The sequence below is a fragment of the Ursus maritimus genome, unplaced genomic scaffold (genome assembly GCF_017311325.1).
Source record: "Ursus maritimus isolate PB19 unplaced genomic scaffold, ASM1731132v1 scaffold_10, whole genome shotgun sequence".
NCBI classification, from domain to species: domain Eukaryota; kingdom Metazoa; phylum Chordata; class Mammalia; order Carnivora; family Ursidae; genus Ursus; species Ursus maritimus.
The window spans coordinates 2,389,541-2,408,524 of record NW_024423344.1 but is presented as its reverse complement, the minus strand read 5'-3'; the positions used below and the strand labels follow the sequence as shown (position 1 = coordinate 2,408,524).

Genomic DNA, 18,984 nt, shown 5'->3' with positions numbered 1-18,984 from the left:
TTTATTTATTTATTTATTTATTTATTTATTTATTTATTTATTTGACAGAGAGAGAGAGACAGGCAGTGAGAGAGGGAACACAAGCAGGGGGAGTGGGAGAAGAAGAAGCAGACTCCTGGTGGAGCAGGGAGCCCGATGTGGGACTCAATCCCAGGACTCTGGGATCATGCCCTGAGCCGAAGGCAGACAACTTAACGACTGAGCCACCCAGGCACCCTGTGAGCCACCCAGGCACCCCAGGCAGCAGCTTTTAAAGAATATAAATATATACAGTCCTGTGGGACTGCACGCATAAGTCTGCCTGGCTTTCAGAGCCAGATGATCTGGGGGTGTCTCCTGGGTGGCAGTTGCAAAAAGTGGGACTCTGGATGAATGTACCAGCTCTTTTCCTGGAGGTATCAGTGAGCTGTAGCATACAATGATGATGCCCCCTGGCCTATGTTCTCCCAAGTGCCTCTGTAGTCGTTATATGTATACCAAACATGAAACCTGGCCCTAAGTTCAAGGCCCCATGACTAGCAAGTAGTTTCTTTTTCACAGAAATCCTGGGGTTATGTTTCAGTCTTCTGGCTATGCAGCTCCCTGGGGCAAGGCTGCCAAGAATTATGTCTCTGATTGTTACAGACCCATGGGAACAGGAAAGGAAAGTCCCCCTGGTCACCAGAGCCAGGCAATCAAGGTGTATCCCTGGGACAGCAGCAACAAAAACTAGGGCACCAGATGTAAAAACGGGGCTACTGGCCGTGTATAAGAGATTCCCTCAGAGATGCTGGGGCATGGCAGAGGGAGAACGTTAAGAAAGTACCTACTCTCTAGGGTCTGCAGAAAAAGTACAGACAGCCCTTAAATGTGTGTTTAATTAGAAGTCTGGCCCTCAGTTAGTAGGCCATTTCACAGAAAGACTGAGCTCCTGGGTTTGTTGTTTCTTGCTGTGCCCTGGGGGTGGTAGTTCTTTAAAATCTCTTTCTCCAGTGGTTAAAGTCCTGTGGAACCTGAAAGTATAAGCCCATCAGAGCCTGGTGATATAGAGGTTTTCCCTGGCAGCAGCCATAAAAATTAGGGCACCAGACAAAGGTATAGATTCTTTTCTGGAATGCCAGTGAGCTGAAGAGAGGCAGAAGGAGAATGCAAGGATTCTGTCCACTGGCCTCTCCTCCCTGAGAGCTCCTCTGTAGGACCCTGTAAGTGTGTGAAACCAATAGCTTGCCCTGTAGGCCAAAGCCCCTGGACAATCAAATAGGTCTCTTTCTCAGAAAGCTGGTGTATTTCTGTCTGTTATCTGTGAAGTGCCACCAGCCTCCAGCCCTGGAGAGTATCCCAACAGGCTGCTGCTCCTCAGACCGATGTTTTACAATTAATAAATAAGTCTCTTGCACATAGAGTCTGGGCACTCTTCAAAGGGCTGCTTTTGTGCTGGGCCCAGAGATGGATGAGTCTGGGGGGGGGGGGCTTTAAGAGTTGCTCCTCAGTTCCCACAGCCCTGGGGATCTCATGGGGAAAGGTCTTGTTTGTCTTTAAGGCCAGATGATTTGGAGATTCATCTCTGAGGTGCTGGTTTTATTTATTTTATTTTATTTTATTTTTATTTTATTTTATTTTATTTACTTCCAAATTTTTATTTGAATTCAAGTTAGTTAACACATAGTGTAATATTGGTTTCTAGAGTAGAATTTAGTGATTCATCACTTACATATAACACCCAGTGCTCATTACATGTTCCTTTCTTAATGCCCATCACCCAGTTACCCCATTCCCCCCTCCTCCCCTCCATCAACCCTCAGTTTGTTCTCTATAGTTGAAAGTCTCTTATGGTTTTTGCCTCCTTCTCTGTTTTTATCTTATTTTTCCTTCCCTTTCCCCATGCTCATCTGTTTTGTTTCTTAAATTCCACATATGAGTGAAATCATATGGTATTTGTCTTTCTCTAACTGACTTATTTCACTTAGCAGAATACACTCTAGCTCCATCCACTTCACTGTAAATGGCAAGATTTCATTTTTTTCTGATATATATATACACATATATATATATACATATACATATATATATACATGTGTATATATATATATGTATATGTATATGTATATATATATACACATACCACATCTTCTTTATCCACCCATCAGTCAATGGACATTTGGGCTCTTTTCATAGTTTGGCTATTGCTGATAGTGCTGCTTTAAACATTGAGTGTTTAAAAGTCAGGGTGTCTGATGTGGGGTACAAACCCATCACTCCTCAGGGAGAAGCTCCGGGTTTTGTGTTCCCTCTCTATTATGGGTCGCCGCGCAGGGGAGGGGTTTATGGCAGGGTAGTTTCTCCACCTTTCCTAGCCATTCGATGTGATTTCTCTCTTGATTGCCTGATGTGAAGGGGGTCACTCCACCAGTTTGTAGGGTTTTCTCAAAGGAAATTGTTCCATATATAGCTGTAGATTCAGTATCTCCATGGGAGGAGGTGAGTTCAGGATATTCCTATATCACCATCTTGAACCAGAACCCCAAATATTATTTCATATTAACACAAATATGGATATATTGTAGAATAGAATATAAATTATTATACATTCTTAAGAAAACACTCCAAACTCCAATGAAACATTAAGTTTGGAGGAGGTGTTTCTGTGACCCAAGGAAGGAAGTGTCTTCATTCTCTGCCATTGGGGTTCTTTGGTGGAAAAAACTGAGCAATGTTGGCCACAGAAAGCTGACCCTCTTGAGTTAGGGATTCCGGCTTCTATTTCTAGCATTGCTTCTGAGTTGTTGTATAACACTTAGCAAGTCCCTTTCTTCTCTGGGACTGAATCTTGTCACTTGTGAAAGGAGGAGCTGGCCTTGGCCTCATCCAGCGCTAACCGCTTCTGGACTGTGATCTTATCTGACTTCTTTTCATGTGTCATGAGGATGACTCTACCTCAGCACGTTACTGCCACCTAATTGGACCGATGTTCACCTTGATAGGAATTTTAACAATTGTTAAAAGGAACTTCTTTTTTTTTAAATGTTTTTTTATTATATTATGTTAGTCACCATACAGTACATCCCTGGTTTTTGATGTAAGGCTCGATGATTCATTAGTTACGTATAACACCCAGTGCACCATGCAATATGTACCCTCCTTACTACCCATCACCAGCCTATCCCATTCCCCCACCCCCCTCCCCTCTGAAGCCCTCAGTGTGTTTCTCAGAGTTAAAAGGAACTTAGGTATAAATGTATATCTTACTTCAGGTTCAAAAGTAAACTTCCCTTTTATACAAATCTCTCACTTTTAAGAACCAGTAGAGTGGCCTAGATTTAAGGTAGTAAATCGGTATTCAGTGTGATAGGTGATCACTGATTAAACAGGGGAATGGGGCAGAGGGGGGAAAAAGTGGAAAAATACTGTCATAAATGTTGAAACAATTGTTATGGGTGGAAACTAGTGAAAGGTGGCCTGAAGTCCGCTCTGCTGCCTATGTAGTCTCTCTTGTGCTCGGAGCAGAGGGGGATGGAATGGAAGGGTTTCTTTAGAAACCAGCACACTCTGCCCTTTCATGAGCCCCAGACACTGCACTGTTGTTGCAGCCATGGCTTTGGTGCCACACCAAAGCTGATTTCTGAAAGGGCCATTTGTGCAGAATATGTGCAGAGTAAATTTCCATCACTTTGGCTTTCCTTTTTCTGCTGTCAGAAGAACTTACTTATAAAAAGCCTTATTCCCTAGTATATACCATGTCAATTTTTTTCTACTGCTTGAGCCAGTAATTAAATCAGTTTCATCATAACAGATGTGAATTTAGCTTTTCAACTCAAAAGTAGGATCAGTGAAGGCTGGAATATGTTTTGAAAAAAAACCCGATAACTCTTATCCAATCCAAAGGAAACGCCCATTCATTCATCATAAAAAATCACAAAAAATCAGGAACACTCAAATAACCAAACTCTTTCAGAATATTGTACAAAGATGTTTGATGACATGAAACAGTGAAACTAAGTGCACTATACTGTCAGCACCAATTTTTTTTTTGTAAGAGAGGGAGGGAGGGGGAGAGAGATAGAGAGAGAGAGAGGGAGAATATGAGCTGGCGGGGAGGGGCAGAGGGAGAGGGAGAGAAAGAATTTCAAGCAGGCTCCACGTGCAGCATGGAGCCTGACTCAGGGCTCAATCTCATGACCCTAAGATCATGACCTGAGCCGAAATCAGAAGTTGGATCCTTAACTGACAGAACTACCCAAGTGCCCTCAACATCAAATATTTTTATTGATCTGCATCAGCTATATACAGTATCTACGAATAACATGTTCATTCATTCATTCATTCATTCATCCATTCATTCACAGGAGTTTCATAAATGGATAAGCCAGAAATAAAGCATTTCTGGCAGATGGAAGAGTATGTCTAAGCTGCACGGTCTAACATGGCAGCAATTAGCCACGGGTGATTATTTAAGATGAAATTTAAACTAAAATGAAATCAAAACAAAAATTCAGTTCCTTAGTCTCACTAGCCACACTTCAAGTGCTGAATAGCCACACATGGCAGGTGACTGCTGTGTTGAAGAGTACACATATAGACCATTTCCATCATCACAGGAAGTTCAATAGATGGCACTGGGAGGAGGGAGAGAATAGTAAAATCACCTGACTGCACCGTTTTAAACAATTTTGAATAAACTATATTTGCTTGTGAGCCCAAAGCATGGTCCAAAGAGCTTTAGTGACCTGATAGTGGTTTTTAAAGATGTGTGAGGTAAATTCTTCTAAATACCTATAATATTACAATACAAAACATTGAGAATTGAATTCATGTTTTATTGATGTGTGCTCTTCAAAATTCTCCTTATGAAGAACAGATGTCACTTCACTGATGCATCATTAGTCTTCCCATTCATTTGGTTTGTGGTTAGGTGAGTTTAATGCTACGGGAAAGTGAGAGTGGCTTAGGAAGTTGAGAGGTTTTTGTCTTTTTGAGGTGGCTTGTGTATAAAATTGTTGAACTGTGCCAAAAGGCAAGGAGAATCTTTCTCATTCATTGCAAATGTGCCTCTATCCAGTAATGACTTTGACTCTGAAGCCCCAACAAAGAAAATCAAGGGTCACTCAGGGTGAAGATCTTAATTATCCTCTTTGTTTAAGGCTACATGCTTGTTGACTTAACCTCTCATCTTCTATCTAGGCATGTTTTTCAAATCGGGGATCTATATCACCCATTCTCGTGTTCTTTCTCCTACCACCTCAGAATCCTGAGGCTAGACAAAGTCCATGAGTGACATCTTCTCTTAGTGAATTCAGAAATGATTTGGAAAGAAGCCACAGTAATTATAACAGTGATAAAATCCTTAGTTTCTGACAAGGAACTATGTCTCTTTGGACATAGCTGTATTTAATTATTTTTTATAATAATATTTTTTTATTATATTATGTTAGTCACCATACAGTACATCCCTGGTTTTTGATGTAAAGTTCCATGATTCATTACTTGCGTATAACACCCAGTGCACCATGCAATACGTGCCCTCCTTACTACCCATCACCGGCCTAACACATTCCCCCACTCCCCTCCCCTCTGAAGCCCTTAGTTTGTTTCTCAGAGTCCATAGTCTCTCATGCTTCATTCCCCATTCTGATTACCCCCTTTCTTTATCCCTTTCTTCTCCTACCGATCTTCCTACTTCTTATGTTCCATAAATGAGTGAAACCATATGATAATTGTCGTTCTCTGCTTGACTTATTTCACTTAGCATTATCTCCTCTAGTGCCGTCCATGTTGCAGCAAATGTTGAGAAATCGTTCTTTTTGATGGCTGAGTAATATTCCATTGTATATATGGACCACATCTTCTTAATCCAGTCATCTGTTGAAGGGCATCTCGGCTCGTTGCACAATTTAGCTATTGTGGACAATGCTGCTATGAACGTTGGGGTGCATATAGCCCTTCTCTTCACTATGTCTGTATCTTTGGGGTAAATACCCAGTAGTGCAATTGCTGGGTCATAGGGTAGCTCAATTTTTAACTTTTTAAGGGACCTCCACACTGTTTTCCAGAGTGGCTGTACCAACTTGCATTCTCACCAACAATGTAGGAGGGATCCCCTTTCTCCACATCCTCTCCAACAATTGTTGTTTCTTGCCTTGGACATAGTTGTATTTAAGCACATGAATTTCCCTAGACAATATTGTACTCATCACAACCTCTGTCACATAGGGTTGTATAGGTTGTGCACTGCACAAGGGAGACACATCTAAGGAAGTGTTATTTGCATTACAGATATTGTAGATTTGGCACTTATAACCGTGATAAAAACAATTTTCCAGAAGATGTCAGTAAAGTATCTTGTTCTAAAAAATATCAATACAGTATGACAATTTTCGGCAGATGGAAATATAAGTGGTTTGAGGAAGAAGTGCTATTTTAAAATGTATACAAAGGCACGAATTTGATGGTCACTTGCTCTAGGTCCTGTATAAAATCAAATCTCTATTACTAGTGAAAGTGAATCCATGCAGTTTAATAGGTAAAGAAAAGGAAAATGAATTATCAATGATACATGTTGAAATTCTAGCTTCCAAAACGCTCTTTGTTAAAATAGTACTATCAATATATTATATGAGATATACAGTATAAATAATATAGTGTAACTCAAGCTTCCCTGGGCCTCATGGGAGTATAGGTACAAATGTGATTGATGTAAACAGAGAGGAATCCTTCAGTTTTAGGAACACCTTTCTGTTTCCCCAAAAGTTTCCCCAACACATACAAACTGTCTTCTATCTTTGGTTCCCCCAAAAGAAACTGTATCAAAACTGTGATGTCGAGGAGGAAAACGTTGTTCAGAAAAAAGGTCCTGATTCCGTTTATGGCATGTTTAAATCATTGCGTTGTCATTCAGAACTATGATCTTTCTGGTAAATTAGTGAATGATCATGAAAACCCTATTTCTTGTGGAGCAGTTTTATCATGGTAACATTTCATTATGTTTCATTCACCTTAGAACTTATCTTCCTTCCTTTCTTCTTTTCTGTCTCTCTCTCCTTTCTTCTTCTTAAGCAAAATAAATACAGGCAAGAAATGGATGATGAGAAAACATTTGTAAAGGGCTGTATCAATGTGTGGGGTTACTTGCGATCTCTTAAAGGAGGTCGAGAAGTGGAATGGAGGATAAGGACATGTAATCAAGAGCGTGTCCGCAGGGGCCAGGAAGAAATGTAGGCAACAATCCGTGTGCACATTCGTTTTATGAAGTAGTTTGCTAGGATGTTGCAATCCTTCTGAGAGTTCCCGGAGGTTATTCCTGAGTTTTTAAATTTCATGACTGAATTTCAGATTTCAAATCTTTTGAGAAACATTGTTTAAGCTTAAAAATCATGGTATTTTCACTAGAAAGAAAAGTTCTGATCTAAGATTTACTGGCCAAGTGGCTTTCATTACCTTTGTTAGCCTCTGGTAGCTCAGAGAACTCCCCTGTGAAAGACTGAGGCTGGAATCTGCTTTCCATGCTTTGCAAGGAGGTTCCGGGGAGGCGGTTAGCAGGGAGAATGTGTGTGGGGGAGAGCTATCGTGCAAGGCGGTGGTAGCCAAATAACTTCCCAACACTTGCTATGGGCCTGACACATTTTAAAATAACCATGTTGAGAGGGAACTAAGACTATGCCCATTTTACTACTGAAGAAACTGAGTTTTGAGGAATTAACGAACTTGTCCAAGATCATACAACCAGTAAAAGAAGAATTTGGTGTTGAAACCCTGACAGTCTGATTCCAGGGCCCACATTTTTCATCACTGTACTACGTTGCCTCTCTGATACTGACTCGTATACTATTACCTATGCCGTGTTGAAATAGATTTCCAGGCCCCAGATGGAGCCGCTTCAAGAGAGAGGTGTGTTAGCAAACTGAAACTTGGATAACTTTTGTGTCCCTATAAATCTTGGCTTGACCAGAAACACAGTCTATTCACTTAGCCAATTCCCAAATGCCACGCCAACTCTGGGCCTTCTCACTGCAAACAAGGCTGACTTCGTGGCTCAGGCCAATCTGATCCTCGCTGTTTGCCTCTTCTTCGTTCTTTATTCTTTATCCTTTAAAAGCTTCTTTTCTTCCGCCCCATTTTGCAGTTCTTGGAAGGGAGTCTGTTCGCTTGATGAAATATTAAATAAAATTTGTTTGTATCACCTAAATTGTCTTCTGTGATCATTGTTGAACAGCGGCAAGATGTTAAATTGGGGATTATGGCCAATATTTTAAGACGACAGATGTTAGATGTCAAAATGAATTGCTGGCCCAAAGTGCATTTTTCCAAAGTAGGTTGTTGAGCATGTGTTAGAAATTGTAAACCCCTTACCAGCCTTGGGGTCAGGGGTGGACAGTTGGGATGGAAGGAGATGTGTGCAGAGATCTGGGGTGGAGGGACTTGTTGCCGTGGTCTTCTACACCCTCAAGGGGGCTGGACGGTGTTCAGGCCTTTACCTTATGCCTGGAGATAGAGACGCAGACAGACTCCTCAGAGAATTGAGGTTAGGGAGATGAGGGACTGGCATTTGACTTCTGCTCAGGGAATCTAAAGAACAGAACAACTGAGGGTAAGACATGGGTTGATGGAGATTGGTGTTATATTGAGATGAGTCAAAACTCAGAATCTGTTTTTCATGAACACAGATACAGTCCACATGGGAGATGGTGAGCTGTTGGCGCCCTTTGACTTCAAAGCAAGTCAAAGCCCTTTGACTCCAAAGCAAGAGGATAATCTAGAGGCCAATGAGACCTCCTTGCTTTCCAACCCTGGAGAGAGAAGTGGGAACAGCTGGCAAATGGTGGCAGAGGCGAATGGGAAAGAAGGAACTGGCTGAGTCACCTTCAACTGGTTCCAGCTGACAAAGGGGAGATTTAACTACCTAATTAAGACTGTTATATTGCAACTGCAATTGCCCTTTAGCTTGAATTCCCTGAGTGTGGCCAGAAAAGTCAGGGCCCGACTGAACTTTCTTTAATTAAGGACCAAGGAAAATACTTCTTGCAGTGAGTTTGCAGGGGGAGGGGAACATAAAAAGTTGGGCTTTGATTACATCCCAGGAGCTGTTCTTGCTCAATGGACCTCATATGTGCTGTACAGAGTTCTTTATATTACCTTAAACAGTTCATTTCTATGCTAACTTTCTTAAATAAAAGTGTTTATTATTATAAAAAAGAAGCATTTTATAAAGCTTCACATTTCTTTTTCAGTAACATAGCCCCATCTAAATTTTATCCAATGTAAACAGTTTTTTCCCAATCATTGTTATGATGACATGGTATGCTAACGTGGTATAATATTTTGCCAATATGACCTATTTTTTTTTGTGTGTGCCTACCACTCTTTTGGTGGCTGCGTCACTCCTAAAAGACTGTTATCCAAAACACTTTTATTCTCCATGTTGAAGCAGGGACTTGAAAGACAAATGTTTCATTATTTTTTTTAAAGATTTTATTTTTAAGTAATCTCTACACCCAACATGGGGCTCAAACCTATAACCTCAAGATTGAGAGTCATATGCGCTACTGACTGAGCCAGTCAGGTGCCCTTATTTTTCATTATTTTGAATTGTATTTTTTCTCAACTTCTGTTGGAATACAACTTTCTTTGTTCTTTTTCTGTAACCCATCTTTCCATTCCATATTCTGCTTTGAGGTTTAGTGGTTGGTTTTTACATTCTATGGTGGGGAGGGGATAAAATCAATCTAACACTTTCCGTTGAACTTGGAATCCATATCCCATACTGCATAGCATCACATCACACACACACACACAAAGAAAACGGGGAGAATGATGTGTTTTGGAAATAAGCAGAAGAAAGCTTTCAGAAGCATAAAGAGAACACCTATGATGTGCTTGTAAGGAAAACTGGTGCATAGTCCTTAACCTTGAGAAGTTTACAATTTAGCAAAAGACTAAACATTAAGCGTTTCTTAACACAGTGGATTGTACGATAAAAACCGGAGTGAATGAATGACTCAGTGGACCACGTAGTTCTTACAGGTAGGTCAGGAGCTCAGAGAAAGGAGCAGTCATCCATTACGGGGTGAAGCAGGCACGGCTTCAGAAGGAAGTGGGGTTTGGCTATGTAAAAGAAGAAGTTCTGGATAATTTGGGGGGTCTGTCTTGTTCTATCTTGTCCACCATTGTCTCCAGTGTCTAGAACGGAGCTAATACAGTAACCACCAGCTACATGTGGCTATTTAATGTAAGTTAGAATAAACTAAAATTAAATAAATATTGATTTCCTCAGCCACAGCAGGCGAGTGGCAGCAGCCGCCTGTGAGTAGTGACTACCATATTGGACAGTGCAGATACAGAACATTTCTACCGCTGCAGAAAGTTCTGTTGAACAGTGCTGATTCAGAATAGTGACTGGCACATAGGAAGTGCTCAATAAATACTTAGTGAATGAGGTTAAATAAATGAACGTTGCTGAACTTTCCTCTCAGAGCCTCCTGTTTTCTTATCTTACAGCTGAAGAAAACAACAATTCAAAGATTGTGAGAATCAAATGAGATAACGAGGCGAAATTACTTCATGCACTAGAATGACACTAATGTGAATTATTATAATTCAAGCTTCCTTGCACCGTGGGTACAAATGGGATTATGTAACTAGGATGGACTCCTATTTCACTGGAATCTGCCCTTGCCTACCTAACACACATGAGTTCTCTCATGAGGCCCCTCCTGATGTCTAGTAAGGGTTGGAGAGCCTCTTACTGGCCACTCCTGCCAGTGAACAGCTTGACAATGTTGATAAGAGAGACGTGGATCTGTCTTGAGGAGTATTCAGATTCACAATTAAAGAAAAATCTACAGGTCAGACAACAACAGCAACAGCAACAAATTTGTGAGCTAGATTCAACCAACATGGAAGTGTTTCTGACCCCCTAGAAGCCTGTAGGGACCCAAAGCAATGCTTGATTATCCAGTCTTCACAGAGTCGTGCATCTTCCACGCCAACTAAAAGGCATGCTCCCTTCCCCAAGACCTCTTGTTCTCAAGCTTTGCCATGAGGCACCAAAGCTCAGCTGCAGGTAGCCCTCTGCCCCATGGATTCCTTATAAACACAGTCCTACTCCCTTCCGCTTGCCTGCAGCTTCTCTTGCCAAGATTTGGCCAGATTGGGGTGGGGCATCATGTAAAAAGGATGGTCCCAGGTTGAGTCCTTCATGCTCCCACTCCTACCTCAGGTGCCGTCTCACAAACCTCCCTGATGTCCCTTTTACCTATGTAAATTATCCACAGAAGTAGATATTTACAGGCTGCTGAGCCCATCAGTTAATCAGACACAGCTGGACCAACTGGCATCCGTAGCAGTTCATCTGACCACGGTTTCCACTGCTTTGGTTGTGAAGTGTTTCTAGCCCCTAGGCCAAAGTCCCTATCTTCCCTCACAACTTCTTGGAGGGTACAGTGGATAGCTGTCAACTCATTTCTTTGAATTCTTGGCTTGGGCTTGGATTCTTGACTTGGCTCCATTTGCAAGTGTCCTGGTTGCATGAGCTTAATAATGCTGAGCTGTGTGTACCTGGCCCTGACTGTCCCGAAGTGGGGAGGCAAAAGGTCTCCACCTTGTGTACAAGGTCTTGATACTTTGAACTGGCCTTTTCTGTGTGCCACCCCACCCGCCACTTTCTTTGGGCTGGAGGACTGGGGCTGAAAGCAGGCATTTCTTTTTTCTTCAAGCACTTTACAATTAAGGAGGTTTGCCGCTGTTTGTAGTTCAAAGGCAATCCTTAGATTTGAGGCTTTATCTTCTGGAAGTATCCTAGCTCTCCGCCATTAGTAGGAGTTTGGGGGGTGTTTCAGGTTACAGAAAAGATGATTCAAGAGTCACTTTTTATTTCTTAGACTTCTTAGATTTTGACAGTCAGCTTGCTTTTCTTTTAAAAAATACACCAAAACTTTGAGCAATTCCTTTTAAAGGTCCTTTGATTTTACTAAGTTACTTAAATAGTTCCACAGCATTTTATTTTTTGTTTTGTTTTTAAAAGATTTTATTTATTTATTTGAGGGAGAGACAGAAAGATGGAGCATGAGGGAGTAGGGGCAGAGGGAGCTGAAGAAGGAGACTCCCAGCTAAGTGGGGATCCCCATGCGAAGGGGGGTCTCAACGTGGGGGAGGCTCGATTCCAGGACAGGACCCAAGGATCATGACCTTAGCCAAAGGCAGTTGCTTAATCGACTGAGCCACCTAGGTGCTCCAGTTTCACAGCATTTTAATACTGCATTTATAAATTTATTGTATTTTATTTCCTTTTTGTATATTTCAACTGTCTGACTTCATAAAAATTCCCCAAATGCTAAATAATTCTTGTAAGTCTAATAAATAAAACGTACAAATGATACCAAGGTGATTCTAGAATTTTCTCCGATGTTCCAAAGCCACGAAAAAAATTAGGAAGATTTTATCTTAAAAATTGTCTAAATCAATTTCTTGATTACACATTTTAAATAGTTGCAAGGCTGTCCCTGAGACTGAATTTCTCAAGTATCAAACATTATCCTGTATGCACAGATCCTTTCTTAACACAAGAACATAAATATTGTGGTCTTTATTCTTAACCTTTAAGGATTAAGTATTTACTCCTTAAAAAGAGGTATTTTAATATGATATTTGTATATACTGTGAAATGATCACAATTAACATCACCATACAAACTTACAGAATGCTTCTTTTGTGTGATGAAAACATTTGAATTTACTCAGTAACTTTCAAAATGCAACATAGTATTATTAAGTAGAGTTGACAGGCTGTACATTTCATCCCCATGACTTATTTATAACTGGATATTTGTGCCTTTTGGTACACATTTTGTGTGTACCTTCACACATTTTGCCTGCTGCCATGCCCCCACCTCTGGGAACCACCAATCCATTCTATAAAAATATGAACAGCTTTACAAATTTTCGTGTCATCCTTGGGCAGGGGCCAAGCTAATCTCTGTATTATTTCAATTCTTAATATATGTGCTGCCAAAAGGAGCACTTAATAATCCAATTCTTAAAGGTAAATTGAGGTCATTTAAGAGCAGAACATTTGACCAGATAGATATCCCAAGTGAATCTTCTCACTGCTAATTACCATGTAGGCTGAGTCTGACGTCCCTTAGATGCCATCCCATTGATATCTGAAAGCTTTTTTGCCTCTGGGCACATAACAGTCCCAGGCCAACCTGGTACCCTTCCTACTCCAAACATGGGTCAACCATTTCTCCGAGCAGTCCTGGTTCCTTGTAGTGAAGAATGTAGCGATCAAGATTGGGGCATCAGGGTTTCAGGCCAGACTTGTGATACTGGGTGGTATTGATCTTAGAGAGAACTTCAGAGACCGAGCTGGAAAACACCTTCATTCAGTCATTCACTCTATCTATCTATCTATCTATCTATCTATCTATCTATCTATCTACCTACCTATCCATCCATCCAACTATCTAACATCATAACATTTCTCTTTAAATTCTTTCCTTTTTAATGATTTCTTGAAAGATTTTATTTGTTTGTTTGTTTATTTATTTATTTATTTATTTATTTATTTATCAGAGAGAGAGAGCCAAGCAGGGAGAGTGGCAGACAGAGGGAGAAGCAGGCTCTCTGCTGAGCAAGGAGCCTGATTAGGGACTCGATGCCAGGACCCTGGGATCATGACCTGAGCAGAAGGCAGGTGCTTAATGGCCTGAGCCACCCAGGTGTCCCTCCTCTTTAAATTCTTTCTATGATTATACCTTATTTTCTCTTACAGTGAAATTTTCATGCCAAACAAAATCAACATATACATTTGATTTATCCAAACAAAAAAGCTAAAAATAGCAATATATTGGTATGAAAAATAAAACCACCAAAGGAAATTCAAGATTTTTTTTTTTTGCAGTTCTTTTTATCCTTAGAATATGTCCCAGTAAGTATGGTCTCTAGAATCACTTGTAATTCCAATTTTGTATGGTTACATAAGAACCAATTTCAGTTTGAAGTGTTGACATTTAAAGAGTTATGAGTTCTTAAAAGCTAACAACTTTTAACTTCTTGCTGTTTCTTGGTGGTAATACTGAGCTAGTAAAAGAGTATAGAAATTAATCCTAACTGGCTTTATGAAATGAGTGGAAAACAAGGAATTCAACCTCTGAAGTCTGTGCCAAGTTCAATCTAGCCATCATCTGGCCAATTTTCAATGGCTAAATACTTGGTTAGATGCGCAAGATTTGTAACAAGGAAGTTTTGGCTGCACAAACCTATTCTGCCTAATGATATTTAATAGCTAATAGTATTAGAATCCACATGGTTTCATGTGCTTAATTCTATTTTAACTTTATCAGGTTTTCTCTGATACTTTTTTCTAGTACTTGTGTCTCATACTACACAAATTCAACTTCCAAAGACTGAGTAGAATTTCAGAAATATGTAACTGAGGTATATCAAGATCAATTTCGATTAAGTTAATTAAAAGAAGGAGAACATATCAGATATTACACATTTAAACTTTAGCCAGGACGTTCATGTGAAAACCTCTCTCTAAATGCACATAAATTTCAGACTACCTGGATTCCATTAGAATCAATTAATAATCACCAGCTTTTAACATTTAGAGAAATCCAAAGTCTAGCCTGGAAACAAGAAACCACATTAGATATTGCAACAGAGAATTTATTATAGAGAATTAGTTCAATAGTTCTTGGAGGACTGAAAAGCAGTCAGAGAACACCGAGGTGACACTGCAATATTAAGACATGATTATGCTCCTAGGATTCCGGGAATGCAAGAAGATTTTGGGAACGAGAAGCTCAAAGGAGAGGCCTAGTGGAACTGAGGCTTAAACCCCTAGGGAAGTGGTCATGCCTCTGATGGGGATGAGAGGCAGTGTCTAGGAGGACCAAAACAGCTGGAGATGGAAACAATAGGGGTCACTGATGCCATTGCTAGGATGACACTAACAGGATCAGCAAGCAAATATTCTCTCCTCCCTCTGCCTTTCATTTTTTCTCTAGTTCCCCAGCTGGTAGAATTTCACAGGAAGCCAGCTTCAGCATCACAAAACAGAATATAGAAGGGTGGAGAAACAATTGTTTAATAATTGGATTTGGAGCAGATAGACAATAGTCCAATAATCACTAGTACAATCCAAACACACTCTTTTACACATACTGGAATTTCTTTGCCACAATAGGAAAGACTCTGCTTTCTCCTGAGAAGATGCAATTTTCTCTCCCACAGAGATGCTCTTACTCTCTGCACAAAGGGTAGATAGAGCAAGTGCTAACAGTCACTGTATCCTTCTCAGGGCAACACTTTCAGTATCTGTGTCTAATTTGCTCTAAGCTCACCTGAATATTCTGTAACCTAAATTATAATTGTAAGCACTACCAACAATCCTTACATAAAATAACAAGGGAAAAGGAGGAGGTGAAAAAAGAAATTAGATAACACACACACACATACGCAAACATATACAAGTAAAATTAAGAAAAAAATTGCACAGGCCCTACGGTCTTCATTTCTGTTAGTGGTCAGAAGAATATAATATTTATTACTTCCTTTCCAAGTGGTTGTCACAAATTCACCTTTGTACTACATCTCAGCTGATCAAGGTTTTGTGTGGTGTGTTTTCCCCCCCTAGGTAGGGGTGGGAGTGGGGTGAATCAAAAATTTATTCTTAAAGGATACAAATCATCCAAAATTCTACCTCGAAAAATCAATTTTATTGAAGTGTAACTTATAATATAATGGACTCATTTAAGTGTATATTTCAGTGATTTTTTAAAAAAGATTTTATGTATTTGAGAGAGAAAGAGAATGGGGTGAGGGAGCAGCAGAGGGAGAAGCAGACTCTGTACTGAGCAGGGAGCCCTACACAGGGCTCAATCCCAGGACCCTGGGATCATGACCCGAGCCAAAGGCAGATGCTTAACCAACTGAGCCACCCAGGTGCCCCTATTTCAGTGAGTTTTGATAATATGTATATCTGTGTAACCACCATCCTAATCAAGATATGGAATATTTCTATCAACCCCTAATTTCCCTTGTGCCCCTACTGAGGCAATCCCCTCCAATCTCCAGGACAAGACAGCCTCTGCTCTCCTATCCTTAAGATTAGTCTTTTCCGGAGTCACATATAAACTGAATCATATGGGGTGCCTGGGTGGCTCAGTCGGTTAAGTGTTAGACTCTTGATTTAGGCTAAAGTCATGGTCTCAGGGTTGTGAGACTGAGCCCTGAATTGGACTCCATGCTGGATATGGAGCCTGCTTAAGATTCTCTCTCTCCCCCTGCCCCTTCCCCACTGCCAGTGCATTCATGTTTTCTCTCTCTCTAATAAAAAGATAAATTAAAAAATTGAATCATAGATATACTCTTTTGCACCTGACTTCTTTTGCTCAATATATGGTTATAGGGAGTCATTCATGTTGTTGAATGCATAAATAGTTTGTTCTTTTTTATTGCTGAGTGGTATTACATTGTATGAATATATCAAAATTTGTTATTCTATTTCCCCATTTAAGTTGTTTCTAGTTTTTGGCTATTATGAATACGGCTGCTAAGGATACATTTATACACATCTCTGTGTCAACCCTTTTTATTTTCCTTGAGTAATACCTAGGAGTGGGATTGCTGAGTAGTAAATATATGAGTGGTAAATATATGTTTCTTCACAAGAAATCTCTAGATTGTTGTTCCCTCTTGTATTCCTACCAGCAATCTATGAGAATTGCATTGTTCCACATCCTTACCAATGCAAGTATTTTCAGTGTTTTTGATTTCAGGCATTTCAGTGGGTATGCAGTGGTATCTCATTGTGGCTTTAATTTAAATTCCCCTGATGACTAATGATGTTAAGCATATTTTCACCGCTTATTTACTATTAAATATATCTTCTTTAGTGAACTGTCTCTTCAAATCTTTTGCCCACTTTTTAATTGAGTTGTTTCTATTTATTTATTCATTTATTTTTTTCATATAAAATGAAATACAAACTCTACCATGACAAGTCCCCAGATGAGCTGGTCCCTGCCTGCTCTCTTATACTATTTTTTACCTCTTTGCTCGCTGCGCTACAGCTATGTTGGCCTTCTGTTTGTTTCTCACACCTGGCAAGCTCACACTGATCTTTATGTTATTGAATCCTTCTCACCAATTAGTCTGACGCTAACAATCATATTCTCAGAGAAGACTTCTATTCAATTTAAAGTAGCACCTCTAGAGCCTCCTTCTGGATAGTCCCTATCCCATTACCTCTTTCTAGTTACTCAACAGAGACTACCAAGCTCTGAAATTATCTTATCCATTTACTTACTACTTGCTGACTTCCAAGTATATGCTCCATGACAGCAGGATCTTGTCAATCTAATCCTTCTCACCTAGCAAAGTGACTGGCATAGGGTGGGAGCACAAGTATTTACTGGCTGAATAAATGAAGTCAAACTTACTATTTGCAGATGACATGATACTCTATGTAGAAAACCCAAAAGACTCCACCAAACAAATTGCTAGAATACATGAATTCAGCGAAGTCACACAATATAAAATCAATGTACAGAAATCTGCTGCATTTGTATACATCAATAATGAAACTTCAGAAAAAGAAATCAAGAAATTGATCCCCTTTGCAACTGCACCCAAACCAATAAGATACCCGGGAATAAACCTAACCAAAATGGTGAAAGAAAACTATCAAACTGATGAAAGAAACTGAATAGGATACAAAGAAATGGAAAGATACCCCATCCTCATGAATTAGAAGAACAAATATCGTTAAAATATCTATACTACCCAAAGCAATCTATACACTTAATGCAATCCCTATCAAAATACCAACAGCATTTTTTACAGAACAAGAAAAAACAATCCCAAAATTTGTATGGAAGCACAAAAACTTCAAATAGTCAAAGCAATCCTGAGAAAGAAAAACGAAACTAGAGGCATGATGATTCTGAATTTCAAGCTCTATTACAAAGCTGTAGTCATCAAGACAGTAATACTGGCACAAAAACATACACATAGATCAATGGAACAGAATAGAAAACCCAGAAATGGACCCACAACTCTATGGTCAACTAATCTTTGACAAAGCAGGAAAGAATATCCAATGGAAAAAAGACAGTCTCTTCAACAAATGGTGCTGGGAAAAATAGACAGCAACATGCAGAAGAATGAAACTGGACCACTTTCTTACACCAGACACAAAAATAAATTCAAAATGGATGAAAGACCTAAATATGAGACAAGAAACTATGAAAGTTCTAGAGGACAACACAGGCAGCAACCTCTTTGACCTTGGCCATAGCAACTTCTTGCTAGACACGACTCCAAAGGCAAGGGAAACAAAAGCAAAAATGAACTATTGGGACTTCATCAAGATGTTCATAGCAGCATTGTCCACAATAGCTAAATCGTGGAAGGAGCCAAGATGCCCTTCAACAGATGACTGGATTAAGAAGATGTGGTCCATATATACAATGGAATATTTCTCAGCCATCAAAAGAACAATTTCTCAACATTTGCTGCAACATGGACGGCACTGGAGGAGATAACGCTAAGCAAGATAAGTCAAACAGAGAACGACAATTATCATATGGTTTCACTCATTTATGGAACATAAGAAGTAGGAAGATCGGTAGGAGAAGAAAGGTAAGAAGGGGGGGGGGTAAACAGAAGGGGGAATGAACCATGAGAGACTATGGACTCTGAGAAACAAACTGAGGGCTTCAGAGGGGAGGGGAGTGGGGGACTGGGATAGGCTGGTGATGGGTAGTAAGGAGGGCATGTATTGCATGGTGCACTGGGTGTTATACTCAAGTAATGAATCATGGAACTTTACATCAAAAACCAGGGATGTACTGTATGGTGACTAACATAATATAATAAAAAATATTATAAAAAAATCAAAATACTTCCTAACCATAAAAAAATAAAAATAAAAACTCATTTGTTCTCCTTCATCTTTAGCTACAGGTATGCTCTTAATACAAGCATATCTCAGAGATATTGTTGGTTT

General features: G+C 39.9%; 1 non-coding gene across 1 annotated transcript; it reads right to left on the bottom strand.

The window, feature by feature from the left end:
* Window positions 1-12,882: 12,882 nt before the first annotated feature.
* Window positions 12,883-12,987, bottom strand: LOC121101486. Its single transcript, XR_005833477.1, has one exon. It is a non-coding gene; the product is annotated as a U6 spliceosomal RNA (small nuclear RNA).
* Window positions 12,988-18,984: the final 5,997 nt, after the last annotated feature.